Source organism: Saccopteryx leptura, chromosome 4 (assembly GCF_036850995.1).
Source record: "Saccopteryx leptura isolate mSacLep1 chromosome 4, mSacLep1_pri_phased_curated, whole genome shotgun sequence".
In the NCBI taxonomy this organism is placed as follows: domain Eukaryota; kingdom Metazoa; phylum Chordata; class Mammalia; order Chiroptera; family Emballonuridae; genus Saccopteryx; species Saccopteryx leptura.
Window position 1 is genome coordinate 17,301,418 of NC_089506.1, and position 16,062 is coordinate 17,317,479.

The following is a 16,062-nucleotide window of genomic DNA, read 5'->3' on the forward strand; positions in this document are numbered from 1 at the left end:
CTACAGATTTTAAGAAAACATAATAAAATGCTTGCATGAAAGCAACTGTTGGTTATAAGGACTGAAATGTGATCTTTTCCTCCTCTGTCATAAATTTTCTGCAATAATTGATATCCATGGAGATGTATGTCAAATGAATCACTTTAAACATTTTGTAACTATTTTCTAAATGTATAGAATAATTGGTACATTAAATAGGAGCTCAAAAAAAAACCTCATGCATAGAGCCAATAACATGTTTAAAATTACCAACAGCAAATTGTCCTAAAATATAAATTAGAATGCAAAATAACTAAGGTTATTTAAGCAAAAACTCTTACATATCAATTTTTTCTTAAAACAGAGTATATTATGTTTTCTATCAATAGAGTAATATACTATATTTCCTTTAAGATAAATTTATTAAGACTATATTTGGAAAGATAATTTTTTATATACTCTGATAAATCCCCCCTAAAATGAATTAGTTTTTCTTAGGACCTATTTTTAGGCTGACTGAACACTAATTCAGTAAGGCTCTAAAACAATCTGAATACATTAAAATTAGTTTGGAAAAATGGATCAAATATTTCTAAACCTTTCACTTCCTAAATAAAGTCTATTAAGTTTATAAAATAAACTTTGTCTATTATATTGTGACTGTCATATACGTACAATGAGGTAGACTACTTAAAAACATACTATCAAATGTGTTATAAAAGGCACATATACCTACAAGAGTAAAATTACTAGTATAAAGCTAAAGAAATTATTGCACAAGGATCAAGTCTCAGTATGTTAACATTCAGCTGACTTCTCTGTATCACCTCCATAAAAGGCAGAAAATAAAGGTAAGTTATTTCTCTCTTCTTCATGGCAACCTTTCTATCTCAAAATCACCATTAAAAATATAGGATCTCTGTCTGCTCAACTTTATTCTGTAGACACACTAATATAAATTATTATTTATAGTTATTTTTAAAAAACTATTGATATAGAAAGACTTCCAATAATCAAAACACTAGGAATGTAGAGATGAAGACCAATATAAGCAAGACTTCCAGGCAGAACGCACAGGAACTGGTGACTACTCTGATCCAGGGGACTGAGGCAGTGAGGAAAGAATCAAGGATGACTCCTGGAACTTGTACACTAGCTTGAACACTGGGTAGATGAGGATACATTCAAAGTGATTTGAAAAGGAACAGGTTTCTGTTGAGAAAAACAATGACAAGTTCAGTTTTAGAAATGTTGGGTTTGGGATAGCTATGGTACACCCAATGACATCTGTCTAGCCAACAAACACCAACTTCTCAGAAGTAAAAACCTATGCTAGAGAGAGATCCGCAAGCCATTTGCCCATAGAAGTAACTGAAGTGGAACAGAAGCTCAGGTGGAGAAGAGAAAAGGCTGACTCTTGAAGGACACTTATCTACGAGACAGAGGAAAAGAACAGAGAAGGTACAAAGAGCCTGGAGGGAAACCAGGAGAGTGGACTAGAAATGGAGAAAAGCTCATAGAGACAGAGGCTATGATAAGAAATGCCAGATGTTACTTTGTCATGTAAAAAACAAACAAACTCAGAAGTGTCCACTTGGACTGAGCAACGTTACTGACGATGACCTTTGTTAAGAGCAATTTCAACAGGGTGGTGAGAGGTCAATTCCATTAACTGATCTATTTATTAATGGGAAGGAGAAAAAATAAGAAAGTCATTAGGTAATTTTTTCAAGGAATCGGTCTGTGAAGAAAGGTCATGAAGAAAGTTTTGTTTAAAGGGAATTAACTTGAGTATGCTTCAACTTTGTTGGGAAAGGGTAGGGGGAGATACTGAAGATGCAGAAAAGAAAAGTGGAGAAACATCTCTTTACTGAAACAAAAGGAAAGGAACAGACAAGATAAGGCTGGTTAGCAGATTCTGTGGCAGAAATTGAGGGAGTTAAGTGATATGAAATAGAGTTGTTAATTAAATGTGAGCGGGCAGGATGGCAGTGTCTGAAAGACTGAAAAGAGGAGGAAACAGAGAATGAATGGCACCACTAAGGACCCAGACGAGAGCAGAAAACATTGACTGATGTTACTAAACTACAGTGTGAACCTTTTTCCCCCTAGTGCTCCTCAGCCTTAGTATAGACCAGGGGTAGTCAACCTTTTTATACCTACCGCCCACTTCTGTATCTCTCTGTTAGTAGTAACATTTTCTAACCACCCACCGGTTCCACAGTACTGGTAATTTACAAAGTAGGGAAGTAACTTTACTGTATAAAATTTATAAAGCAGAGTTACAGCAAATTAAAGTATATAATAATAATTACTTACCAAGTACTTTATGTTGAATTTTTGCTAAGTTTGGCAGAATAAATCTTTATAAAACAACTTACTATAGTTAAATCTATCCTTTTATTTATACTTTGGTTGCTCTGCTACCGCCCACCATGAAAGCTGGAACACCCACTAGGGGGCGGTAGGGACCAGGTTGACTACCACTGGTATAGACACTGCACCCAATCCATCCAAGGTTGAGAGTCTGTCAGCCAGGCAGGTTAGAGACCCTGAGATGGAAAAGCTGAAGCCATTGGAAAACAACTGGTGCAAGTCATGAATGATGGTTTGGGAAACCCGATGGGGTTAAACAAAAATTGTTCTACTTTTAAACAAGCACTTCTAGGCATCCTGTGATCTACTAAACTATGTTGAAAATAATATTATTTATAAGTTTCACTTAGCTATTTTTTTTTGTCACTTAGCTATTTTTGACAGTCTTATTTGGCTCGCTTATCTTGCAAAGATACAAAATGCAAAAATATGAAATTTTATAAGCTACTTTCAGTGACTAATCCTTTTGAAGAAAATCTTGTTGCCGAGTTCTCTCTATAGAGAAGTATTATAGCATATATATATATCTAAGTAGACTATCACAGCATTAACACAAAAATACGTATGACTAAGAAGTACTTCTGAAATAATACAAAAAAGAAAATCAAAGAAATTTTTTTAAGAGACAGAGAGAGAGTCAGAGAGAGAGAGAGAGAGAGATAGACAAGGACAGACAGACAGGAATGAAGAGAGATGAGAAACTTCAATCATCAGTTTTCCAATGCGACACCTTAGTTGTTCATTGATTGCTCTCTCATATGTGCCTTGACCATGGTCAAGCCAGCAACACTGGGTCCAAGCTGGTGAGCTTTGCTCAAACCAGATGAGCCCACGCTCAAGCTAGTGACCTCAAGGTCTCGAATCTGGGTCTTCTGCATCCCAGTCCGACGCTCTATCCACTGCGCCACTGCCTGGTCAGGCCAAATAAATTTAGTAATTAAGTAAAAAAGATTATTTTCCCAAAATCTTTAAAGTTCAGATATTTTTCAAATGACACTAAAGTACTCATAACCATCTCTGGAAATAACTTAGTTCTCAACTTAATGCTGTCAATCAAGGTTTTAGAAATACTCCAATTAAAATAATGGATAAAATACAGTTTTTAAAAAAATATTTACACAGTCACAAGTAACCAAAGCTGGCATTTTATATATCAGTATCAGTTTTCTAAAGGTTACATTATTTGGGGTATTTCTTCTAATCATAAAAAGGAAGTATTCCGTCTGACCTGTGGTGGCGCAGTGGATAAAGCGTCGACCTGGAAATGCTGAGGTTGCTGGTTCGAAACCCTGGGCTTGCCTGGTCAAGGCACATATGGGAGTTGATGCTTCCAGCTCCTCCCCCTCTTCTCTCTCTGTCTCTCCTCTCTCTCTCTCCTCTCTGTCTCTCTCTGTCTCTCTCTCTCTCCTCTCTAAAAATGAATAAATAAATAAGATAAAAATAAAAATAAAAAAAATAAATAAATAAAAAAAAAGCCTGACCTGTGGTGGCGCAGTGGATAAAGCGTCAACCTGGAAATGCTGAGGTCGCCGGTTCGAAACCCTGGGCTTGCCTGGTCAAGGCACATATGGGAGTTGATGCTACCAGCTCCTCCCCCTTCTCTCTCTCTGTCTCTCCTCTCTCTCTCTCTGTCTCTCCTTCTCCTCTCTAAAATGAATAAATAAATAAGATAAAAATAAAAATAAAAAAAATAAATAAATAAAAAAAAAGCCTGACCTGTGGTGGCGCAGTGGATAAAGCGTCGACCTGGAAATGCTGAGGTCGCTGGTTCGAAACCCTGGGCTTGCCTGGTCAAGGCACATATGGGAGTTGATGCTTCCAGCTCCTCCCCCTCTTCTCTCTCTGTCTCTCCTCTCTCTCTCTCCTCTCTGTCTCTCTCTGTCTCTCTCTCTCTCCTCTCTAAAAATGAATAAATAAATAAGATAAAAATAAAAATAAAAAAAATAAATAAATAAAAAAAAAGCCTGACCTGTGGTGGCGCAGTGGATAAAGCGTCAACCTGGAAATGCTGAGGTCGCCGGTTCGAAACCCTGGGCTTGCCTGGTCAAGGCACATATGGGAGTTGATGCTACCAGCTCCTCCCCCTTCTCTCTCTCTGTCTCTCCTCTCTCTCTCTCTCTCTCTCTCTGTCTCTCCTTCTCCTCTCTAAAATGAATAAATAAAATAAAATAAATAAATAAATAAAAAATAAAAAGGAAGTATTCCATATACTATATTTTGAGCTTAAAAAGTATACAACTAAGCACTTTTAATGGAAAATGAGAAGAAAACGCCTAAGTATTTGGCATTATATACTACTTAGTCAAAGTTTCATTTGGAGAATTTCTCAATTTCTTTTCTGTACTTAAGATGACAAAGTATCTAAAAAATTATATAGGATCTTTTGTATAGCTTATTGAGTCTTTCTACAAGTTTCAATAATTTTCTAGAACTTAAAGATATCTCTATAATTATCCTCTTCAAATTAAAAAAACTCAAGATATTGGGAGGAGGTGGGGGTAACAGATTACAATACCTAATTTGAATTAAAAAATTCTTTTGATTAGATCTTATTATGTAACAAGTATGCATTAGCTCTATCTTTTGGTACTTTACACATTGAACATTTTCACACCAACAAAATTTTAATATATCCTTAGCTTTCTATAAAAACAAGTCAGAACCCTGAAGTCAATCTCCCAATATACAAAATTCTGCTAAGACCTCTCCCTCCCTGTAATTTCTATCCAAAAATCTATCACACTGTATTGTCAATGATTACATATACCTCTCTAGGGATACCAGGAGGCCCAGTCACTGCCATCAATCTCAAACTCCTGACATCAAAGCCACTTCATATCATACTCACTGCTAACAGCTCTACCTATCCTACCTTCTATGGACCATTACAAACATAACACCCCATATATTCTTTGATCCCAAACATTCCGCCTACTTTGACTTCAACACAATTCCAAATCCCTCTGAAGGCACTATTTCTAAGAAATCCTAAAAGATGCTACTCGTCTAGTTTCCCAGATTCACGAGGAAAGGAGAACATATGCAGACCTTTCTTATTTGGTGAATACTTAACCTTCCTCTTTGAACACATTGGCCATCAGAAATCTCTCTCTCCCCGAGAGAATCTTGTACTTAGAACTGGCTCATGGTTTCACTCTCCACTTCCTTTCCTGCTGTCATGACCTGAACATGTACCATGATTTTTCTAAGACTGGTCTCAGTTCCAACGTCCATCTCATCTTTCCTATTCCAGCACTGTTTTCCCTCCGAACTGGTAATTTGTTCAAGATTCCGAACTTCTGAAACCGCTCTTTCTCATTCCTGCTGAACCTGCTCTTGATCCTGTCATTTCTCTCTCCAGGAATTCACTAATCCCTTGCTCAACCCTAAACAAAACCCCAGTAAGCCATTCCAAAAATGCCACATCAGCATCCCTAACTTCCTCACCTATTTGCCTAGTGCCCCAGTCTGTCAACTCTAGGAGTTTTCTCTGCTTACTCTCAATCTGTCGGGGGGAGACAGTTACGTATAAAACAGCACTGTGTCCATTGCTATGGTCTACTACACTGTATCACACACACACTTCCTCCACAAGGTAAGGCGCCTGCCTGGTCTGTTCTGTTCACTGCCACATCTCACATATGGACACTCAAACTTGTAAGTTGAATGTATTGCTATGCATCCCTTACTTGCTTCTTAGTGAATTCCCTAGTGTGACCATTTCAAATCCTTTATATTTTTTTCCAAGTCTCAAAATATGCTTGCCTGCTTCATACACAAATGGCCAAATCCCCTATTGAGAAAACCAAGTTCTTCTAATGAGACTTAGCCCCTTAGTTTTTGTTTTATTTTATTCTTCTTCTCTACTGTATTAAAAAGAAAATTATTTTACTTTATAATTGATTTTACAATTCTTTGTATTTTACCAAACTCCTACTATATACCTTAGTGTTAAGAATTCTAATGTACACTCACATCTGACCTTTACCCTGAGTTCCATTTTTCTTGTCCTACTGTTATAATCTCCCAATTAAAAAAGAAAATACTACTGAGAATTGTAACTAAGATAGAAATCCACTGTCGATCTGTATTTTCTCCTGAGGGTACCTGATTTCATAAGAGAGAAGACCTAGTTGCTTTCCTAGAAAGCATAAAATAGTAAGCAAAGTTAGGAAACAGGACGCCTTAAAATTTTACCACAACTGAATTCAGACTGAGATTTTCTTAAAAGAGTAATTATTTCTAAAATATTTTTAACAAAAATTTCTTCTAATCCGTATCCTTTAGTCATTCAGCTTCTAAACTGTTGGCAGCAAGATTAACTTTCCCTCAATGAACTTACACTGACTTTTCTCTGCTGGTCAGAGTATCTTTACATAACCAGCATTTGATAATCATTATGCAATGTTTAAAGTAATTAAACAGCAAAAAATAAAACTTCAATCAAGAGTATATATCATACAAGCTCAAAAGATAGTTTGTAAATAAAAAATAAGAACAGATAATTAACAAAAATGTTGTACAAGATTACTTGTTTTTTTCTTCCTTTTTTAAGTGAGAGAAGGGGAAAGAGTGAGGCAGATTTTGCAATGCGCCCCAACAGGGATCTATCTACCTAGCAAACCCCTCCTGGAGCCAAAGCTAGAATCAACCTAGCTACCCTCAGCAGCTGAGGCTGACGTTCAAACCAATGGAGTCACTGGATACAGGAGAGGAAGAGAGAGACCGGAGATAGAGTGGGAGAGAAGCAGATGGTTACTTCTCCTGTGTGCCCTGACTGGGAATCAAACCCAGGACTTCTACACACCAGGCTGATGCTCTACCACTGAGCCAGCTGGCAGGGCACAAGATAACTTAAGATATTAAATGGATTTGGCTATCTAAGCAGTTGTTACAGGACAAATTCAAACTCAAATGGTATGAAAAATTCTACAAAGAGGCATTTCAAAACGCATTACATAAACTATTCCACTATTTAATAATTAGAAATAACATGGTTCCTTCCTAACAAAACCAGAAAGGCAGACAAAGTGGCATGCCAAAAAGCCGGGCAAACACCGCAGTAAATGCAGACTTCACTCAGGAAGAGAGGGCGCTCAACCATGCACTGGTACTTTGATAGCAGTCTCCATTATAAAGTCTTCTTCAACTAAAATATGAAGGACAGTAACATATATAATGATGTCAAATTACCTGCTTGGAAGTAAGTTTTTGCAGCTCAGAAACAGCTCTTTTTCTGCTTCACACTTCAAAGGCGTTGTCTGCTTTTGAGGAAAAAAAAAAGACTTTAGTAAATTTATTTACACTGTGAAGTACAGAATATCAAATACTGTATCTATACCTAAAATAGGTTTAGAAAATCAACAGAAAAGAAAAATCAATTTTATCAATACTTTATCTTTAATTTTTATTTATTGATTTTAGAGAAAGAAAGAGGAAGGGAGAGATGGATGGTGAGACAGGAACATAGAGATGGGCCTGTATGTGCCCTGACCAGGGACTCAACCAGCAACTCTCGACCTCTGTGCACCCAGACCAAGCTATCTGACCACGGCTCATTTATTAATATTTTAAACAAGTTACATTAATCCTTTTGGAAATCAACTGATACATACACGTTTAAATCCTCCAAACTTGTAGGATCCTACCAAACAATGTGATACCTGAATATCTCCTGTGGCTATAATGGAAAGTTAGCCCTAATTAACATATAAAGGCCCATGCCACAGCTGACTATTCAGATTTAAGTCCTTAACTTCCAATCACTCAAACTATTGCAGAACTTTGACGAGGAAGAAAGGTTTCTTTCTTTAAAAGCTAGCTACTTGATCAAAATAATAACAACCCTGTCCTTACACAAAAGCAAAGTTTACCTCAGTCCAAAAACTCAGTATCAGTGGTTTCCAGGGACTCTCCCCGGGAAGGTGATAGGGAAAGAAAGAGGCAGGTGCGCCCCAGCTCGGCGACACCCGCTCCAGTAACGAGAGAACCCCCAGAAGGCGGAGCCAGGAAAGCAGTTATGGGGCGGGGGCGCCCAGGACACCCGCTTCTTCCAGCGCCAAGCACGATCCGTCACCCAGAGGGCTGGCGACACAGACCTCAAACAGGTCAAAAAAACGTTTTATGTTTTTTCAAACAAGGCGAGCTCCTGGGGAACGGGCAACCGGACTCTAAAGTTTGGAGGACCCGCCTCCCTGGCGGGGCCCAGCTACCGCCCAATCCGGCAGCCCCGTGTCTGCAAGCGCCCTTCCCCAGGGCTCAATGGGCGTTTAGCTGTCCCCATCCCGGGCCCGTTCCAACTGGGCCCGCGGCGAGGGATGCAGAAGGGAGCGACGGGCGCGGCGGGGGGTCCCGAGGTAACAGCCCCCGCGGACGCCGGCGGCACTCGAGGCAGAGCCAGGCTCGCCTCCCTCCCGCGGCCCCAGCACCCAGCCCGGGGGCCGCCCCACGTCCCGGACGCCGGGAGCCCCGCGGAGCGAGTCTGGGGACCGGGCGGGAGGGGGCGTGGTGACGGCCACCACGGCGAACGGGACCCCTGCCTCGGGCCGCCGAAGCCCAGCCCCGGGGCGCCCCGTCCCCGCAGGGCCGATCCTGAGGCGGCCGGAAGCGGAGAGGGGCGGGGAGGCCGGGGGGCTCCGCTCAGCGGAGATGGCGGCGGCCGGCCCGGGCGGGCTGTCGGCCAGCGGGCCTGGCGCAGGCAGCGACGGGAGCCGGAGCCCGCGGGGCGGCGCGGGCCGCAGGCCAGGCCCGCCGGGGCCAGGCGGCCCTGCGCCGCGGCTCTCGGTTGCCGAGGGCTGGGGACGCGCAGGCATTACCTGTAAACGAAGCGGCCGCTCCTGCCAAGGGCGGAGGAACGGTCGGCCCCGCGACCCGCCACCGACCGCGGTCCTGCCCGAGAGACGGCGCCTGGGCAAGTCCCCAAGCTCCCGGGCTGCCGCGGGCCCAATGGCCGCCTCGCCTAGCTCAGCCGGTCGGCGCCAACCGCCGCAGCCACCGCCATCTTAGGACCTCATTGTGGTGGGAGCCGAGGGGCGGGAGGACTGCGGCGGGGGCCGCGCGCCGTGCGACCAGCGCCGTCTCCGCGGCAACGGCCGCGCGCCGCGAGAACTCGCCGGGCGGGAGCCGCAGTGCGATCCCCGCTCCGGACCGCAGTCATGTGACCCGCGGGCGGCGGGGCTGTCCCTCCGGCTCCTCCGCGGCCGCCGAGCACACCGAGAAGCAGCCGGAGACTACACGTCCCAGAAGCCCAACCGGCCCGGGTTAGAGGTGTCCGCCCGCCTGCCCGCCACGTGGGGGATGAATACAAATCCCAGCACGCCGTGCGCTGCCCGACGCGGCCCCGCGGGGCCGGGGGCTCCAGGCCTGCGCGGAAGGGGAGCGACCACCCCCGGCCGCTGAGGAAGAGCGGAGGCGCCTCCTTGCTTTCCGTGGGGGTGTCGGATCCGGAAGGGACCGGATGGTGGAGAAAAAACCAATGTCCGGGATCGCTCTCGGATTCCCTGCCCACCCACATCCCGGTAGCGAAGGAATGGAAACAAAAGGGCCTTCACAATCTAGCTCTAGGTTTACACGAGAATAAAAACCCACGGGAGTTCATTGGCCGAAAGCCGTAGAGCTAGAGGGAGAATAATAAATAGTAATAATGCCACCTTGAATTAATATCCTTCTCTTTTTAGATGAACCAGATGATTTATATCAATATAATACAGGTATTGAGAAATCTCAAACTGCACTCTTAAATTTTCTTAATTTACTTTTCTTAAACAGCTTTTTTTAAAAGTTAGATTGACAAATTCTCGTAAAACAAAAAGCGACAAAGGGGCAATGAAGGCTTTCAGTGTGCCCACCTGAAAAGTTAAAACACGGGTCAATTCTACTTGAGCGCAAGGGCATTCTATTTTTTTAGGTAGTTTGTAATCGTGGGATGTTTGTTTTAAGCAAAATAAGGAAGGAAGAATGAAGAACGGGCATCTGGGTTGCAACAGCACATTGTTCTCAATGACCAATAAGGTGTTCGCAAAACCAATTAATAGAACTCATCTCAATGCATAATTCAGGTGAGCGGAGCTCTTCCGTCCTACTGTAATTCGCGGTTGAATCCAGGTTCAGTCTCAGTGCAGTGGTCCTGGACACTTTTTTTGTCATGCATTTTTTAGTACTTGCTGTGTGTCTCACATTGCTAATTACTTAGGTAACAAAAACATTGCCCTTGAGCACATATTTTAGTGACTGATGGAGAAACAGGGCGTGATATCAATTCTGTTTTGTAAGAAAATAAATGCTGTAGGAACTCAGAGCGGAGACCCACTAACCAGTATCTGTTTGTCCTCCAGAGTCCCTTTCCACGACTCAGTAGTTCTAAGATCTTGGGCAAGTTACTCCTCCTTTCAGAGCCTCAATTGCCCTGTCTATAAAATGAGAGGGATGGGAATAATAGTAATGCCTAATTTCTTTTTATTTTAATTATTGATTTTGGAGAGAGAAAGGGAGAGAGACAGACATACAGACAGAAACGTTGGCCTGTTCCTATACTTACCCTGACTGGGGACCAAACCCATAACCTTTACATTTAGGATGACACTCTAACCAATGGAGCTATCTGGCCAGGGCCAGAAGGATCTTTTTTTTTTTTTTTTACAGAGAGAGAGAGTCAGAGAGAGGGATAGACAGGGACAGACAGATAGGAACACAGAGAGATGAGAAACATCAATCATCAATTTTTCGTTGCAACACCTTAGTTGTTCATTGATTGCTTTCTCATATGTACCTTGACCATGGGCCTTCAGCAGACCGAGTAACCCCTTGCTCAAGCCAGCAACCCTGGGTCCAAGCTGGTGAGCTTTGCTTAAACCAGATGAGCCCACGCTTAAGCTGGTGACCTTGGGGTCTCGAACCTGGGTCCTCCGCAATCCAGGCCAACGCTCTAACCACTGCGCAACCACCTAGTCAGGCAGGATATTTTTTAAAGTAGTATTTCTATTGTGAAAGACACAGGATTAAGCATTTACTCTGTTGTGATTTCCTTAATTCTCACAAGTATCCTTAAAGGATTGATTCTGCATTTGTTTAGTTTTACAAATGAAAAGTTAAATAAATCATAAAAACTCTTGACTTTCAAGTGGTAGAGCCCAGGTTTAAAGACTGACTCCTGGCCCGGGCCCATTGGCTCAATTCCCAGCTTCGATTCCCTGTCAGGGCACACAAGAAAAGCAACCATCTGCTTCTGCCCTCCCTTCCCTCCATTTCTCTCTCTCTCTCTTCCCCTCCCACAGACACGGCTCAAATGGTTCCAGCAAAGTTGTCCCCGACACTGAGGATGGCTCCATGGCCTCGCCTCAGTTACTCAAATAGCTCAGTTGCTGAGCAATGAAGCAGCAGCCCTGACAGGCAGAGAGCATCCCTGGTAGGGGGCTTGCTGGATGGGTCCCAGTTGGGGGTGCATGTAGGAGTCTATCTCTGCCTCCCTACCTCTCAATAAAAAGGAAAAAAAAAAAAGACTGACTTCTTGGAAGAATTTTTGGACTAAATACGAAAACGCATGGGAAAAATAGTAACATATAAGATTTCAAAATAGTAGCTATCATTATCATCACTACCATTTTGTTTTATATAGGGGGGGCTAAAAAATAATTTTTTCTCCTAGCTTCTAAGTTCTTCTAACTGGGCTAATAATCAAATTGAAATGAGACAGATTAACAGGAGAAAACGTCCAAAATTATTATGGATATACATTGGGGGGTGCCATAAGACTATGAGACCAAGAAGGCATTGGGCAGTTGAGACTTACGGACATTCTGGACAAAGGAGTGGGATCTGGCTTTTCAAAGGGAAAGCAGGCAATTTAGAGATACAGCAAGCATGTCATAAACAAATACTTGCTGGGCCACCCATAAATGATGGTACACAGAGGAAGTTCAACAAAATCTAGCTTTGCTAGGTTTCTGGGACTTGCCACATTTCGTTTGTATTGTGATGCTTTAGGTAGGTTTTTCTATCTGAATCCTTTAGACAGGTAAGGGGAAGAGTCAAAGTTTCTGAGTCTTGTTTTCTTAATAACCAACCTAAAATCAATATCCTAAATGGCATATTTTGGGGTGGTGAAACTTTAGTTCCCCTCAAATATATATATATATGACTATTTTTAAGTATGCATAAATTATTGTCATTAAAACAATTCAGATTAATTCAGAAGTATTATTGAAATCAATATGGCCATTACGTTTTCTGAATTTACGGATCCTAAGAAATGTAAATATGATATGTCTGTTTGGTAGAGGGAGGATTCTTGAGACATATTTATATTTAACAGGAGTCGTCAGACTCAAATCTCGCAGATCCTTGGAGGGGACAAAGGAAAGAAAAAACCCCAAAACTACAAAATTATCCCAGACTTCCAAAAAATTACGGCATCTAACTTAGAAAATAAACATTATGTAAATTATTTAATTTAGTATCAGTATAAGAAAATGGCAAATAAAGGATCCAGACAGTAAGTGCTTTAGGAATCCAGAGAAAGATGATAATAGTTCCAGGACTTCTATGTAGATTGAAATTGGGAATAACAGTCTGGTGGGTGGAGAATACGAGTGACCTCTAATATAATGAAGTAGGTATTTTAAGACTAGTGGCAGTGTTTAGAACAAACTAGGGAGAACAGAGGAGAGGGGACAGAGACAAAGAGAACAGGTGGTAACTGGTGTGATGTAACTAAGGCCTGGCAGGAAGAATCAAGTCAAGGAGTTGGATTCTGATGGTAAACTAAATCACTTTTTCATGCCATGAAATATCATTTGTTTCTGTTATTTAATATTAAATATGGCACCAAAAAAGGACCCCTTACAATATAACAACTTTTGCTATATTGTTTATCTCCTTAATGTGTTCTTTATCCACAAATGGATTTTAAGCACAGCTGAAACAGAAAGCCAGCCTTTTGTACTTGCTTATTGTCCCAAAGGCCTTGCAGAGTTCATTTGTCTTGCCCCTCATGAATTTGGTTTTTGGAAACAGTTCTGTGCAGTACCCACTGTTACCCTGCAGGTGGTGACAGAACTTAAAGGAAAAGTCTTCAGTGGCCACTGCTATAATACCTGAAGTGTATGGTTGTTTTTATTACGTGATTTTTGATATACCCAAGAGAATATATGACATTTATGAAAATTATAAAGTACAATAACTTCACTCAAGAACCCACTACCAAACCTAAAAATTAAAATATAATCAATATATTTAAGTGCCCCCATGCTTTTCTCCAAATCCATTTTCTTTGCAGACATAAATGTTATTCTGAATGATATTGATATTATTATTTCTTAATTCTCTCATATAACTATATATGTTCCTAAATAATATACTGTTTAGTGTTGCTTGTTTTTAAACTTTATATGACTGGTGTGATACTGAATATAGTCTTCTTGACTTGCTTTGTCATTCAACATTGTTTCTAAGATTCATCTTTTTTTTTTTTTATTCAGTGAGAAGAGGGGAGGCAGATAGACAGACTACCACATGTGCCCCAATCAGGATCCACCCAGCAAGCCCACTAGGGAACAATGCTCTCTCTGCCCATCTGGGGTGTTGCTCCACTGCTCAGCAACTGAACTCTTATTAGTGCCTGAGGTGGAGGCCATGAAGCCATCCTCAGTGCCCATGGCCAACTTGCTCCAATCAAGTCATGGCTGCAAGAGGAGAAGAGAGAGATAGAGAAGAGAGAGAGGGTGGAAGGAGAAGCAGATGGTGCCTCTCCTGTGTGCCCTGACTGGGAATCGAACCTGGGACATCCACACACTGGACTGATGCTCTACCACTAAGCCAACTGGCCAGGGCAAAGATTCATCCATGTTGATGGGTAGGAAAACAAAATATATTAAGAGCAGAATGTAAAATTAATTTTGGAACAGTCCTACAATTAACTATAACTGATTTTATCTTTAGTCTCATATTAGCTTTGTGGGTAACTTGATAAAAGAGGAGATTGATTGTGTCAAACAAGGAACTATTTAGAGGCCTCTGATCTAGTTCTTATACCCGCTGCTTAAATTGAAGTACTTCTCTGCCATAAGCTAGCCCAGAGTTTCTCAATCTTGGTGCCACTGATATTTGGGCTGGAGGGCTCTTTGTTGTGGGGGCTATCCTGTGCAGTGCAGGGTACTTAGCAGCATCCCTAGCCTCTCCCTCTAGATGCTTGTAATACTCCACCTCCCCAGCTGCGAAAACCAAAAATGTCTACTGACGTTGCCAGAGTGGAGGTGGGATGAGGGGGTGAAGGCAAAATCACTTCCAATTAAGAAACACTGATCTAGTTTTTGCATTAAAAAAACACATTAATTATGCTTTTTCTTATGTACCTCTTTTGCTCAAAACTCTGAACTTATCAATAATTAAATAAATGAATAACTATATATAATTATATCAGCTAATTATATCAGGCATGAGTGATGTTCCAAGGCTCATCTTACCTTCCTGTTTCCCTTGTATCTAATTACCATGATATCTCTCATTACTGACTAGTTCACTTATTATTACTAGATTCTAAAATACCCAATTGCTGCTCTCAGCATACAATATTAAATATATACACCAGTTTCAACTGTCCTTTCCTTCATAACCAATTTTTCTTTTCTTCAAAAAAAAGCATTCATTCAATAAATTTAACCCTGGTATTCTGACAATTCCATCCATATTTATTTGCATTCCATCAGCTTTTACATGGTTTTACTTAAGTAGAGTTGTGATTACTATATATATATATGTCTTCCTGTGTTTTTCTTGTATATATTCTTGAGGGTCTATATGTTTTTACCCCACCTTCCCTGTTCATTGTAAACCTGATTGTAGCTGTCACAGTGTAGTCCTGTGTGGAATGGTGGCTTCCCAGGACCTATCAAGTTGAAGGGTTTAAACCAGGGGTAGTCAACCTTTTTATACCTACTGCCCACTTTTGTATCTCTGTTAGTAGCAAAATTTTCTAACCGCCCACCAGTTCCACAGGAATAGTGATTTATAAAGTAGGGAAGTAACTTTACTTTATAAAATTTATAAAGCAGAGTTACAGCAAGTTAAAGCATATAATAATAATTACTTACCAAGTACTTTATTTCGGATTTTCGCTAAGTTTGGAAGAATAAATCTTTATAAGACAACTTAGTATAGTTAAATCTATCTTTTTATTTATACTTTGGTTGCTCCGCTACTGCCCACCATGAAAACTGAAACACCCACTAGTGGGCGGTAGGGACCAGGTTGACTACCACTGGTTTAAACAAAGGGATGTGGGTAACAATAAAAATACGAAGAAAATAATTATATCTTTTTTCTAGACTCCCACCACCCCTACAACAGAAAAATATTAAATATAAGTAGCTGTAGGGTGTTAATTAAAGTAGAGAAATCAGGTAATTAGGTGAGAGGATTCTGATATGGAAATATGGGCTGATATAGATATTTTTTCCTTTCTAATGTGAAAAATAGTAAAAATAATGAAAAATAACCTTTAGCTTTTATTTTTTAAACCCTGTTATTGAAAATAAAATTATAAGGACTCAACGATTGCCACAGTTATAAGGGAATAATCTGTGGTGACTTCATAACAGATGAACTCTGAGCCAGAAAAGTTTCTATTCTGACATCAATGAGGAGCTTTGCAGGTGACCCCGAGATCTGGTATATGTGTGCAAATAAGCGTGGGCGAGTGAAGGAGCGTCTGTT

The 16,062-nt window shown here is 41.1% G+C and overlaps 1 protein-coding gene across 5 annotated transcripts in view; it reads right to left on the minus strand.

Moving 5' to 3' along the window:
* Positions 1 to 9,575, minus strand: part of PCM1 (pericentriolar material 1) — a 98,658-nt gene extending 89,083 nt beyond the window's left edge. For 2 of the 5 annotated variants that reach the window (XM_066380222.1, XM_066380219.1), the window contains exons 1-2: positions 9,171 to 9,573; positions 7,549 to 7,619 (exon numbers count right to left, since the gene is read on the minus strand). The gene's annotated coding sequence lies outside the window, so the exon portion shown is untranslated. Of the gene's footprint in view, positions 1 to 7,548; positions 7,620 to 9,170 lie in introns of all 5 variants that reach the window. The other 3 variants (XM_066380224.1, XM_066380220.1, XM_066380221.1) reach the window with 3 other exon arrangements.
* Positions 9,576 to 16,062: the final 6,487 nt, after the last annotated feature.